This window comes from Mustela lutreola, chromosome 1 (genome assembly GCF_030435805.1).
Source record: "Mustela lutreola isolate mMusLut2 chromosome 1, mMusLut2.pri, whole genome shotgun sequence".
NCBI classification, from domain to species: domain Eukaryota; kingdom Metazoa; phylum Chordata; class Mammalia; order Carnivora; family Mustelidae; genus Mustela; species Mustela lutreola.
Genome location: NC_081290.1, coordinates 87,034,210 through 87,047,352, shown reverse-complemented (window position 1 = coordinate 87,047,352; position 13,143 = coordinate 87,034,210). Strand labels below are relative to the sequence as shown.

At 39.5% G+C, this 13,143-nt stretch overlaps 1 long non-coding RNA gene across 4 annotated transcripts in view; it reads left to right on the top strand.

Annotated features, from left to right (window-relative positions):
* The window catches only part of LOC131828128 (uncharacterized), a 198,491-nt gene that overhangs the window by 39,226 nt on the left and 146,122 nt on the right, over positions 1-13,143 (top strand). The gene's annotated exons all lie outside the window — the stretch shown is intronic.

The following is a 13,143-nucleotide window of genomic DNA, read 5'->3' as shown; positions in this document are numbered from 1 at the left end:
TAAAAGTTAATTCTGTTTCTTCAAATACACTGTGAAAATAAGCTTTTTCTCCCTATAGAAAATAAAACTAAAAAACCCCCTATCATTCCTTCTCTTTGAGAGATCGGCCAGCATTATATCAGCTTGCACTCTTCAGGCTTCATCAGATTTTTTAATAGGCTGCCCCGAGGACTATGTAACAATAAGAATCCAGTTGGGTCTCAAGAATTTCAGGAAACAAAAAAGTACAGTCTAGTTTAGAGACATGTTTAAAGGAAAAACAAAAATACTATTAAGTACTTACTACCTGCCTAATATATGCTAGTCATTTTTTGATAGATTTTATTTTATTTTTTATTTTTTCTTCATAGATTTTAAAACATAATCTTCAAAAATCCTTGCATTGTGGGTATTTTTATCCACATTTAAAAATATGAAACTAAAGCTAGAGGAAGTTAAGTAACTTGCCCAAGGTCACTTAGCTCATGAAAATCAGGATTTCTGCTCCTTGTATATTGAATTCTACAGATACCGTATTGAGGGAGTATTTCCTCTTGAAATGCAGCTAAACCAATAAAAACAAGTTTAATGGGATGATATAATGTAGGTACTTATTTTATTGATAATTCTTCTGAGGGGGTGTGTGTGCGCAGGGGAAGGGTGGGGAGGGTCATGTCAATAGACATTGGAGAAATAAGAGGGGAGAGGTGAATGCTTAGACTATTGGGATCCTATCTTACTTCTTCTTTGATCTTAAGACCATCCAATTACACTGACCTTAGCTCTCCCTGTTTAAATTTTCTTCTTTACCAGTTTTGTTGTCCTTTTATGCTTTCTACTTTTGTCACCTTTTGGCCATTATCTGCCCTTTAACTACTGTAGTGGATATAGTAGTTGCTGCACCAGAAACCCTTGGGTCCCTTTTATCTTCATTTGTGTATCTCTCTGCCTGACCTCCCTGTGCTTTTGCTGCTAACAAGTCATACCTGTTACTCTTCTTCAGAGACTTCCACTGGACCCTCACTTGAAGAGAGACAGAAGCACCTGAAGTTGACATTGACCTTCTTACTCCTGCCCCCACACCCCAGTGGCATTTAACCAATGACTGACTTAGTAGAAGTGTGAAAGCCCAGTTCCCTGCCTCCCATGTGAACAACTCACTCTTTTAGTTTTCCACTTGAAAACTCACTTGCTAGATTACTCCAAGGCTGGGATTTTGCCTGACATTACACGCTTCCTCCACTTCTTCCTCTTCTTTGTTCAGCTTCTTCCAGTTCTTTTGCAATTCTGTGGAGGGCACTTTTTAAAAAAACAGATCATTTGCTCATGAATTTTTGTCTTAGATTCTGGGAAATGCTCCGATTTTAGAGGACTGATTGAAGACTCGAGATGATTCTGTTACTTGGGAACCCAAAGCACTCTCATGTCTCCTCTTTTAGAATGAGGGAGAATGGAGATTGGATGATAAATGAAGCTCCGGCCCAGGACCATCTCAAATTGGGTCCAGTTGGCCTCTGGATCCATCTGGTAGTCATTTTCCAATTTCCTGACTGAATAATCAGGTGAACATATTTAGCATCTGGCAGAATACTCCTATTCATTCCCTAACCTGTGGAGTAAGAGCTATTGGAAAGATGAAGTGGAAGTCACCCACGCCCAGATGGTAAATAAAAAAATAATGCTGTCCTCCAACCCTGTGTGGATGGCAGAGATTAGCACCATCTTCAAAGACTCAAAGCCAAAGTAGATGATTGACCTGATATTTAATCTCCATTTAATACATTACTCTATTTCCTACAGAAATGAGATGAATCATGGTAATGACAGTGACTACTAGAAACTTCAGTGGACTACCAGAAACTTAAGCAGGTGGTAGCCCTAATGCAACTTCTGTGCTACATATAGTATCTTTTTTTAAAAGATTTTATTTATTTATTTAACAGAGAGAGATCACAAGTAGGCAGAGAGTCAGGCAGAGAGAGAGAGGAGGAAGCAGGCTCCCTGCTGAGCAGAGAGCCCGACGCGGGACTCGATCCCAGGACCCTGAGATCATGACCTGAGCTGAAGGCAGCAGCTTAACCCACTGAGCCACCCAGGCACCGTACATGTAGTATCTTTATGAGAACAGATTAACATTACTTCTCATTTGTGGTATACGGCTATTGAGTTGGCAATTGTGTTCTTTTCAATATCTATTATGAATGAAGATCAGAAGCAGGTTACCAGGATGAACAACAGTATGCATTCACAGACTTTTCCTAAGCCCAAGTTAACTTTCACACTCGTCACAATATAGTTCAAGGGGATTTTTTTCTGGACATTCCACAAAATATCACTTTGGTTCTCTGTTTTGGTGATAGCATGTTAACCGTACATGAGGAGGAAATGGCAAGTACTTTGGATGGCCTGGTAGGATGCATGTACTCCATAGATTGAGAGAAACTCTGTAAAAAGTTAGGAGCTTACCATATCAGTAAAGCTCTTAGGGCTCTACTAGTCTGGGACCATGCTAGGACTTTAGACCAAAAGAAGTACAGCAATGGACCCATGTTAATAGAATTCACTGTTTTACCATGTTGCCTGTCATCCTGTAGCAGCTGGTTTGATAGAGTGGTGAAATGGCTTTTTGAAGTCTTTGTTACAATACCAGCTAAGTGGCAGTACCATTTTTATTTTTTAAAAATTTTTTATTTTTTTTTAAATTTTTTTTAGTGTTTCAGAATTCATTGTTTATGCACCACATCCAGTGCTCCATGCCATACGTGCCCTCCATAATACCCACCACCAGGCTCACCCAACCTCCCACCCCCAACCTCTCCAAAACCTTCAGATTGTTTTTCAGAGTCCATGGTCTCTCATGGTTCATCTCCCCCTCCAGTTTCCCCCAATTCCCTTCTCTCCATCTCCCCATGTCCTCCTTGTTATTCCTTATGCTCCACAAATAAGCAAAACCATATGATAATTGACTCTCTGTGCTTGACTTATTTCACTCAGCATAATCTCTTCCAGTCCCATCCATGTTGATATGAAAGTTGGGTATTCATCCTTTCTGATGGAGACATAATACTCCATAATATATATGGACCATGTCTTCCTTATCCATTTGTCCATTGAAGGGCATCTTGGTTCTTTCCACAGTTTGACAACTGTGGCCATTGCTGCTATGAACATTGGGGTACAGATGGCTCTTCTTTTCACTACATCTGTATCTTTGGGGTAAACACCTAGTAGTGCAATTGCAGGATCATAGGGAAACTCTATTTTTAATTTCTTAAGGAATCTTTTTCTTTTCTTAAAGATTTTATTTATTTATTTGACAGAGAGAGATCACAGTAGACAGAGAGGCAGGCAGAGAGAGAAAGAGAGGGAAGCAGGCTCCCCACTGAGCAGAGAGCCCGATGCGGGACTCAATCCCAGGACCCTGAGATCATGACCTGAGCCGAAGGCAGCGGCTTAACCCACTGAGCCACCCAGGCACCCTAAGGAATCTTTTTCTTAAGGAATCTAATTTTCTTAAGAAATCTTAAGGAATTTCTTAAGGAATTTGCCAAAGTGACTGCACCAACTTGCATTCCCACCAATGGTGTAAGAGGGTACCCCTTTCTCTACATCCTCTCCGACACACATTGGTTACTGTTTTGTTAATTTTGGCCATTCTAACTGGTGTAAAGTGGTATCTCATTGTGGTTTTGATTTGCATCTCCCTGATGGATAGTGGTAGTGAACATTTTTTCATGTGTCTATTAGCCATTTGTATGTCTTCATTGGAGAAGTGTCTGTTCATGTCTTCTGCCCATTTTTTGATATGATTATCTGTTTTGTGTGTGTTGAGTTTGAGGAGTTCTTTACAGATCCTGGATATCAGCCCTTTGTCTGTATGGTCATTTGTGAATATCTTCTCCCATTCCATGGGTTGCCTCTTTGTTTTGTTGACTGTTTCCTTTGCTGTGCAAAAGCTTTTGATCTTGATGAAGTCCCCAAAATTTATTTTCACTTTTGTCTCCTTTGCCTTTGGAGACATATCTTGAAAGAAGTTGCTGTGGCCAATGTTGAAGAGGTTACTGGTGGCAGTACTTTTTAGGGCTGGGGCAAGTTTCTCCAGAAGCCTGCATATACTCTGAATCAGTGCCCAATATATGATGTTGTTTCTTGAATAGCCAGGATTCATAGGTCCAGTAATCAAGGGATGGAAATGGGGGTTGCACCACTTACTATTACACCTAGTGACCCACTAGAAAAAATTTTGCTTCCTATTTCTACAACTTTATGCTTTGCTAGCCTAGAGTTTTTAGTTCCAGGGGGATGAATGCTTCCACCAGGAGACACAACAATGGTGCCACTGAACTATAAGTTAAGACTGCTGTCCAGACACTTTGGGCTTTTGATTCCTTTGAATCAACAGGCAAGGAAGGGAGCTATTATGGTGGCTAGGATGAATGATCCTGACCATGAAGGGAAAATTGAAGTGCTACTCCATAATGGAAGCAAGGAAAAGTATACCTGGGATACAGGGAATCCCTAAGGGCATCTCTTAGTAATACTATGCCTTATGATTAAGGTCAATGGAAAACTACAACAACCCAATCCATGTAGGGCAACTAATAGTCCAGACCCTTCAGGTTTTTACCCCACCAACTGAAGAACCATGATCAGCTGAGGTGCTTATGGAAGGCAAAGGGAGTATAGATGGGTTGGTGGCAGAAGGTAGTTATAAATACCAGCTACTACCTGTTTTCTTTTCTTTTCCTATTTCCTTATTATGTAATATAAAATTACTGATTTTATATCATAATATTTAAGTATTGTTAATTTTATATCGTGGTATTAAGTTATAAGACATCAAGGGAAGAGTAAACATCACTCGAAGAATTACCTCCTCTTTTAGGGAAAAATGTGTGTTTTTCTTTGCATGTAGGACAGTTTATGATCTTGTTATTATTTTTATTTGGAGATTAAGTATGGTTTAAGGAGATGTAGATGGGTGCCAAGCTGACGAGGGATGGACTTGTGATGGTTAATTTTATGTGTTAACTTGACTGGCTACGAGGTGCCCAGATGAAACATTATTTCTGTCTTTGTGAGAGTGTTTCCAGATGAGATTAGCACTAGAATCAGTGGACTCACTAAAGTAGATTGCCTTCTCCACTGTTGGTGGGCATCATCTAACCCCTTGAGGGCCTAAATAGAACAATAGATTTAAGAAATTTGTTCCTTTTCTTCCCTGCTTCATTTAGTTGAGCTGGGCCATCTCACCTCCTTTCTGGCCCTTGGACTGGGATTCACACCATAAGCTCTCCTGGTTTTAGTTTCTCTCAGGCTTTCAGACTGGGAGTGAATTACATCATCAGCTTTCCTGAATCTCCAGCTTGTAGGCAGTAGAGCATGGGACTTCTCTGCCTCCATAATCGTATGAGCCAATTCTTCATTACAAGTATCCTTTCTGTAATAAGTATACTTTTAAATAAGTGTATTTTACTAAGTATATATATATCCTACTGGCTCTATTTCTCTGTAGAATCTTGACTAATACACCTTCTAAGTTAAAGAATGTGTTTTGGTAACTTCAAATTCCTACCACTTAGAAAAAATAGGCATAACCTTTATTAAGCCTCTTTGTATTTCAGTAGCAGCATATACTACACTTGGAAATATTACTCTGATCCACTTGTTGGATAATGTAGAAGACTTCCAATTTTGAGTGGGGTATGGAAAAAATAAAGGCTCTAGAGTCTGTCCAGGCTATAGTACCAGCAGCCCTGCTTCTTGGGTCTTTTGACCAAGTAGATCCCATAGTTCTAGAGGAATAGGTGGTAAGATACTACATGGAATCTCTGGCAAGATCTAATAGAAGAATCACAGTGTAGAACATAAGTTTCCAGAGCAGCCATTTACAGCTGAGTACTACATCATTTACAAAGCAGCTCCTGATCTGCTACTGATCCTCATAGCTATTGGTCATATGAACATGGAATACCAACTGATTACATGATCAGAATGGCCCAACATGTGGTGAGTGTCAGACCCACTAGGTGATAAATTTGGGTGGGCCCAACAGCAATCAGTCCTACAATGGAAATGGTATAACCAGAAGCAGGTATCAGCAAGTCCTGAGGGCACAAATAATTCTGACAAATAGGTGGCTCAAACCCTCATGTCTCTATGGCACTAATGCTTCTTCCTCAGTTTATGCCTAGAGCCTTGTGACTAGCTGCTGGAGGAGGAAAAAATACGGAGCTTTGTTTACAGACAGGTCTGCTCAGTAGGATGTTTCTGTAAATATCATTCATGAGTGGCCCAGAAGAACAGTGGTAGAAAGAAATTCTTCCAGTAGGCAGGGCCTTGGGCAAGATAGCTGGTTATCCACTTTGTCTGGAAGGAAAAGTGGATCAATGTAAGGACATATTCAAACTCCGGGGTAGTGGAGACTAGTTTAGCTATTTAGTCAGGTATCTGAAAGCAGCAAGATTGGAAGATTAAGGACAAGAGGATGGATTGATTAGAGGCAGCTTGGATGGACTTATAGGAGTGGGCACAAAGTGTTGTTACTTTTCTATTGCATGTTAATGCCCATGAGACACCAGCCAGTGGTAGATCAAGTGAGCAGGGTGACTTATCCAGTAGACGCCATCCATCTTTTGTTTTTGGCTACCCTGGAGTGTTATCTTTGGCTACCAAAATGAGTGGGGTGTAACAAGGTGGCAGAAACAAAAGGGATATGTTCTTACAGCTATTATGACTGAATGTGCAACTTATCAGCAGCAGAGATCCCTAATATAATATGATGCTGAACCCCCAGTGTAATACTATTCCTCCAAGAGACCAACAAACCACTTAGTGGCAAATTATTTACATTGGACACTTCCTGTCATGGAGAGAGCAGTGATTTTTCATGACTAGGATCTACATGTATTCATGGGTATGGATTTTCTTTCCTGCTTGTAGTTCTTGGCTTCCCTGCTATCCAAGGGCTCACAGAGTATCTGACTTATCTACATGAGATCTAACTTAACCTTTCTTTGAAACAAAGGATCTACCTTACTGCAAAGGAAGTGTAGCAGTGGATAAATGAGGATAGGATCCTGTCATATTACAAGTTCCATCCTCCAGAAACTGTGGCCTGATAAAGCTTTGTGATAGTCTTTTGCAGGGATAGGTAAGGCATCAGCTTGGAAATTATACCCTGTGAGTCCGGGCCACTGTCCTTCAGGATGGACTATATATGTGATGGTTAATATTATGTGTCAATTTGTCTAGGCCATGGATTCCAGATCTTTGGTCAAATATTATTTTGGAATGTCTCCGTGAGGATGTTATTAGATGAGATTGAAATTTGAATTGGTAAATTTTGAGTAAAAACAGATTGCCTTGCATAATGTAGGTGAGCCTCATTCAGTCAGTGGAGGGCCCAAGTAGAACAAGTCAGCTCTTTGAAAGATTCTAGAGCAATAAACCATGTTGACTATTCTTTCTGAGTAGCTTTATCCTTTTTCAGGTCACAGAACCCTTTAAAAATCTGATAAAAGTGCTAGATGTTCTCACTAGTAAATTGTATATGTGAATCATACACAGTTTATTTTGTGTATAAATTCAGGATGGATACTCAGAGAAATCCCTTATTAATCTGCCAGGTTAAAAACCTCTTGTCTGTATCTTCAGCAAAGGAAGGCCCTGGTTTTGTTATGAAAGCCAAGATATCCACAAGAAGTCAACAGATGGAATCAGTTAACACTGTAGTATCAAGGTTTGGATAAAGACATAAGTCTCCCCCCCAGATCATCCTATTTAATCTTCCACAAGACAGAAATTTAAAATGTGCCAGAAATATTTTATTTGACTTTATAAGTAGTCACTAAGAGGCCTAAACAGCATTAAGTTTATCATCAATGGAATGCTTCCAGTCTGTTTAGTTTCAGAGCTGTTTTTTTTTTCCTTTTTTTTTTTTTTTTAGGGAAAGAGGGAGAAAGAGAGCATATGCAGGGAAGGGCAGAAGGAGAGAGAATCTCAACCAGGCTCCAAGCCCAACACAGAACCTAGTGAAGGGCTTGATTCCATGACCCTGAGATCATAACCTGAACCAAAATCAAGAATCGGTTGCTTAACCAATTGAGCCACTCAGGTGCCTCTCAGAACTGTTTTCTTATCCAACATGTCTCTTCTTAAATGTCATTCAGGGAAGAAGTGCTTAAGCATCCAATATCTGAAGATATTCCATATTGACTATCATAATAGTCTCTTAATTTCCTTTTTACCATATTTGACACTAGCAATGGTATTACTGGTTGATTTACCCGTGTTTGTTGACTGTCTCACCATAGAGTTTAAACTCAGTTGAGGAAAAGACTGTTTACTTTACATATCACTGCATCCCTAGTGTATTGTGTACAGTGCCATACATAAGTTAGGAGCTAAAAAATATGTGTTAAATGAATGAATAACACATTTGCAGAGTTCATGGGAAGACTCAAGCTTATGTAATTTTCTCGAATGAGTACTTAGGAAACTCTCTGGGTCATTAATTGTGTTTGTAATAAATTCTTTTCTTCATGATGATGAAGATGTTAATGTCAGCTGCCTTTGCAGCTGCTGGGTGGTAAGCTGAAGTGGGTTGACCAGAAGAAATAAAAGGACATGCTAAAGCATCGTTTCAAACAATATCCTTTAATCTCTGACTATTGGGAAGACCAGCCATGGATAAACTAGTCTGTGTGCCAGGATACCAAGGGAACTGGCAAACTATGAGCAAAGTCAGCTTTTGAAGAAAGAAAGTCATGGATAACAACAGATATTGCAAACCATTGTCACAGTTGCTATTGAGAGGATGGGCCTGATGTGGATATAGAGTACAAAGTTCTGTTCTTCTCTCACAGGTTTCCAACTAAGGTTTCCAACTAGTCTTTCCGACTAGTCTTGGGAGACAGCCCTGTCAACACCATTAACTTCCAAAGGGAGAGATCATGACGTCAGACTTACTCATTTCTATCTATTTTTTACACAGCTGTAGTTTATCCAAAAATACATAGAGAGACATTTATTGCAATTATTATTAATACCTTTCCCCCAATACTTTAACATTTATTTTATATAAGTAGAAAATCCATACCATGTCAATAAAACTTTTTTCATATGTCTTATGTTACATGGTAAGTCACAGTTTATTATTTGTTGGAATGTTCATCTTGAGCATTAGGACACATGCATATTTCTTGCTGTTTGCAATTTTAAACAGAAGAAAACCTCAAATTAAAAAAAAAAAAATAACACATGCTTGTAAAACCCACCTGACACTTTTGTGACCAAGTGAGTACCAATAATCTTATGAACACGCATACACAAAGAAAAGAATAAGAGAAAGAAAGACACTTGACTTAGCATTTCTTGTTTCATTTTGCCCTGACTTGATTCTTTCCCTGGCCCACAACTAGGACTGGAAAGTAGTGGCTTCTTATAGCTGAGGTTAAGTTTATAGCTTTTATTTCTTGCTTCAACCATAAGCAAGATATACAAAGGGTATGTTTGGGAGTACTTGTTTTTTAATGTCTTGTTTTTAGCCCAATGTTTCAGTCCTCTGGGGTTATGGAGGAGTCTGGGCAATCCCTAGTGCATTGTACAGTGCACTAGAATACAGCTCAGTGCAGAGAAACTTTGATGGTGAGGTTACACGTGCATGAAGTTATTGTCATGGAGTAGGAGGCAAATTCTCAAGATAATCTAGTTTGTGAGATACAGGTATTTTTAGGACATTTTCATAGCCAGCTTCATACCGTAATTAGTCCCAGAGTCAGAGTATACTGGAAACCTCTAAGCTATGGGCAAAGATTGAGTTAGGTGTGAAGGTAAGCTGGGCTGACCTTGCTCTCTACTGTGTAGTTAAAAACAAAAAGGGGGCACAGAGAGAGTACTTGTTCTCTCCCTTTCTTCACCCACTGAATTTTCATTTCCCCTTCCACTACCCCAGAGGCCTAATAATGGACTCCAACATCCCGTATTCAACAGAGCTTTAAAAATCCACGCGGAGTCCAAAACTGTAGTAGGAATTGGGGTTTGCTTTCTTTCGGGTTTAATGGGACTTTCTAGGTTCAGGGTCCTTTGTCCTTAAACCGCAGGATCCTGAAGGTGAATTCCCTGGGGGGAGAGTGGCTCTGTGAGTTGATTAGCACCATTTGGCTGCTTCCTTGGTCTCTTCTGCTCAGGTATTAGTTGTTCAGACAGCTGCGAGTCTGCCCTGCTCCCCAAGTCCCTCATTTCATTTTAATGTGAGCCAGTGAGGCCAAGTCCCCAGCCTGGCCTGTCAGAACTTGATAGCTCTGTAAACATGGAAATCTTTGTTGCCATAACACCAGGAAAAATAATATGGGATCCTGCATATAAATATCGTGGAGGCCTTGGGAAATGGGAGCATTTCTAAACGACTTGAAGTTCTGTCATGGCATAATCTCTTATAAATAAATGTCAACGTGGTGGCTGAATGCAGACTGGATTTTTGCCTGCCTATGGTGCTCAGCCTTCTAGACAACAGTTATGCTAAGGGATTATCTTTTAACATAGTGCAGTTATCTCCTTTGTTTGTTTTCTTTTTTCATTATTCACATAAGCCAAGGGAAATGAAAAGCATCTTATTTCAGGCAAAAGGGCCTGTGAATGATTAACTGTGGTTCCATGCATTGGGACTTCGCATAGCAACCCCTTGGCTTACAACTAGAGAAAGACTCAAGGCAGCAAGAGCAGCCCGGGGACTGGAGACGAACATGCTCAAAAGGAGGTGGTGAGGAACAGATTGAGTCGAAGCATTGTGTGTAGGAGTAGAATTCTCTGTAGCTGGCTTATTTAATTTTGCATTGGTTTTATTGCACTTTTCTTGGTGGAGGTGTGTTTTGCTGACCTTTACTTCACATTTACTCTTGCATTTGGAGTACACTTGAGGATCTAAGTCAAACTTGGCCCTGATTAGGGCTTAATCTGGTTTAGGCCACCATATTGTATGTTTTCTCCCCAACACGATCCAAAACTAGACTAACACTGGCTAAATTTTACAGTAAGATGTGGAATTAATGTCATGACCTTAAGTTTTAATTTTAGCTCAACGAAATTTTAGTTGGTAAATTTTGGCACTCTTGTGATGATGTATAGTACAAAGCATTACATGAACGGAAGAGAAGCAAATGGTGTGATTATATGGTTTCAATTAGGAGGATATGAGTCTGTAAAGAACCCAGACTGTGCAATATGAAGGATGAAATCAAGACCAATTCTGTATCTTTTATGGACATTGGGTGCTTAAACATTTATATAACAGGGTCCATTTTCATGGAAAAACAAAACCTGCGTTAAAAGACTCAGAAGAAAATGAAATGTAGGCTAAAGACAGAAGAAACAATGGAGAATTTTGGAAAATGCATATAGTTATAATGGAGCCAAAATATTTAGGACACTTAAATTTAGACTGCAAGTCAATCCAGATGTTTATTTATTAACATTAATAATGTTTCCAGTCTTGTTATAGAATACCAAATCCCGGGGGGTTCCACTTCTGAGTTTAAAGACAAATGCATGGTCTTTATTCTTTTCCAGTTCTGTTTTAATTTTAGGAGTTTTCTATAGCCATGATTTTCTTGTAAAATTGTTTGCAAAATCTTGAGTAGCTCCTGATGCCTAGCAGAAAGTCCGAGTGAAACATTGGGTCTAGCAAAGCTTTCCCCCTTCTGCATTTCTCTTCGTGCTTCCATGGCAATAAAGAAAGAAACTTGGCATAAGAATATAATCCGTTCCTGCCTGTTTCTCATCTGAAGTCGTAAACCTCTGCCATCCCACCCAAGACTAGAATTTCAGCTGGCATGAAACAGCTGTCTGCTTACAGGTTTATTCCGGTAGTAACCAAAGACAAAACTATTTTAATTGAAGGCCCTAGGCTGTTCTCCAAACCCTCACAAACTTTGGGTCGTTCCCAAGAGGAAACCATTGAGGAAAAGGTACACATTACACCCTTTCTTATAGTTTTGACACACTGTATGTTTATGAAGTTGAGAACATTTTACCTTCTAATTTTTCTGGATAGGATGCCTTAGAGTAACGGAAGAGGTCACAAATTCAAAAGCCTAAGGGCTCAGGCACACCAGCTTTGTTAGTGGAGAGTAGACTGTGGTGTATGGGAAAGGGAGTGTCTTGTTTCAAGGGGTATTTGCTGCTCAGCTTCCCTCACAGTTATCATGTGGTGGTGTGGAAACCTGGGGTGGCCAGATATGCTGGTTTTTCAGTAGGAGTTCCTGATCCCGATTTTATGTGAATTCTGTATAATCTTAAATGTTGGCAATTAATTTGAAGGCAAGCCAAACTTTGTGAAGGTCAATCAAAACATGGCTCTTAAGTGTTTGGGCCTGCCGGTATCCAACCCCCAGGCTTTGCTCCTGATTCACTGCAGGTAGACTTTGCATATTTCAGCTTTGTAGGTTCTAAAACTGTCAGGTGATATAATTTATTTACACATTTCACTTTTTATTCTAGGTAGTGCAGCATAAAGAAGAGAACTCAAGTTTCAGAGTCAGGGAGACCTACTTTTACTAGTTCCAGATTTTTAACAAATTGTAACCTGTACCACCTTAATCTCTTGAAGCCTGTCTTACAACATGTGGAAATGAAAACCTAGTTTACAGGGCCTTTGGAGGATTAAATATATTGCTCTCCATATAAAAAATGCTTTGCCTGGCCCATAGGTGCTCTTCACATGGGTCATGTGATCACTACCAGCAGGTGATCCACTTTGGAAGACAAAAGGCCTCCATCCAAATGGGTTTCTCTCAGAATAGGGAGAAGGTTTTCTCTGAAGGTCTAATATGGTATGCAATACAAATAAATTGTATCCCGAGAATCACCTCGAAATCCTTAAGGAATTTGAGAATTTTAGAAACAGAAAAGGCCTTGAGGAGACAGAAACTTTAACAGCTAAAGATGAGTGGAATCACCAGTTTTATTGTACATATTAATATCTGAAACCATGGCAAACGAATACTTTCCCTGAAATGCAGGATGACATGTAAAGAACATGACTTGTTATAAAAATAAAACCAAAGACCGTATCCAGAACAATGTTGTAAAGTGAAAGAATGTAGGTTAATTTTTTTCCTCTTAATTTCTGTGGGATTATTTACTTGGCAATGAATTGATGAATGT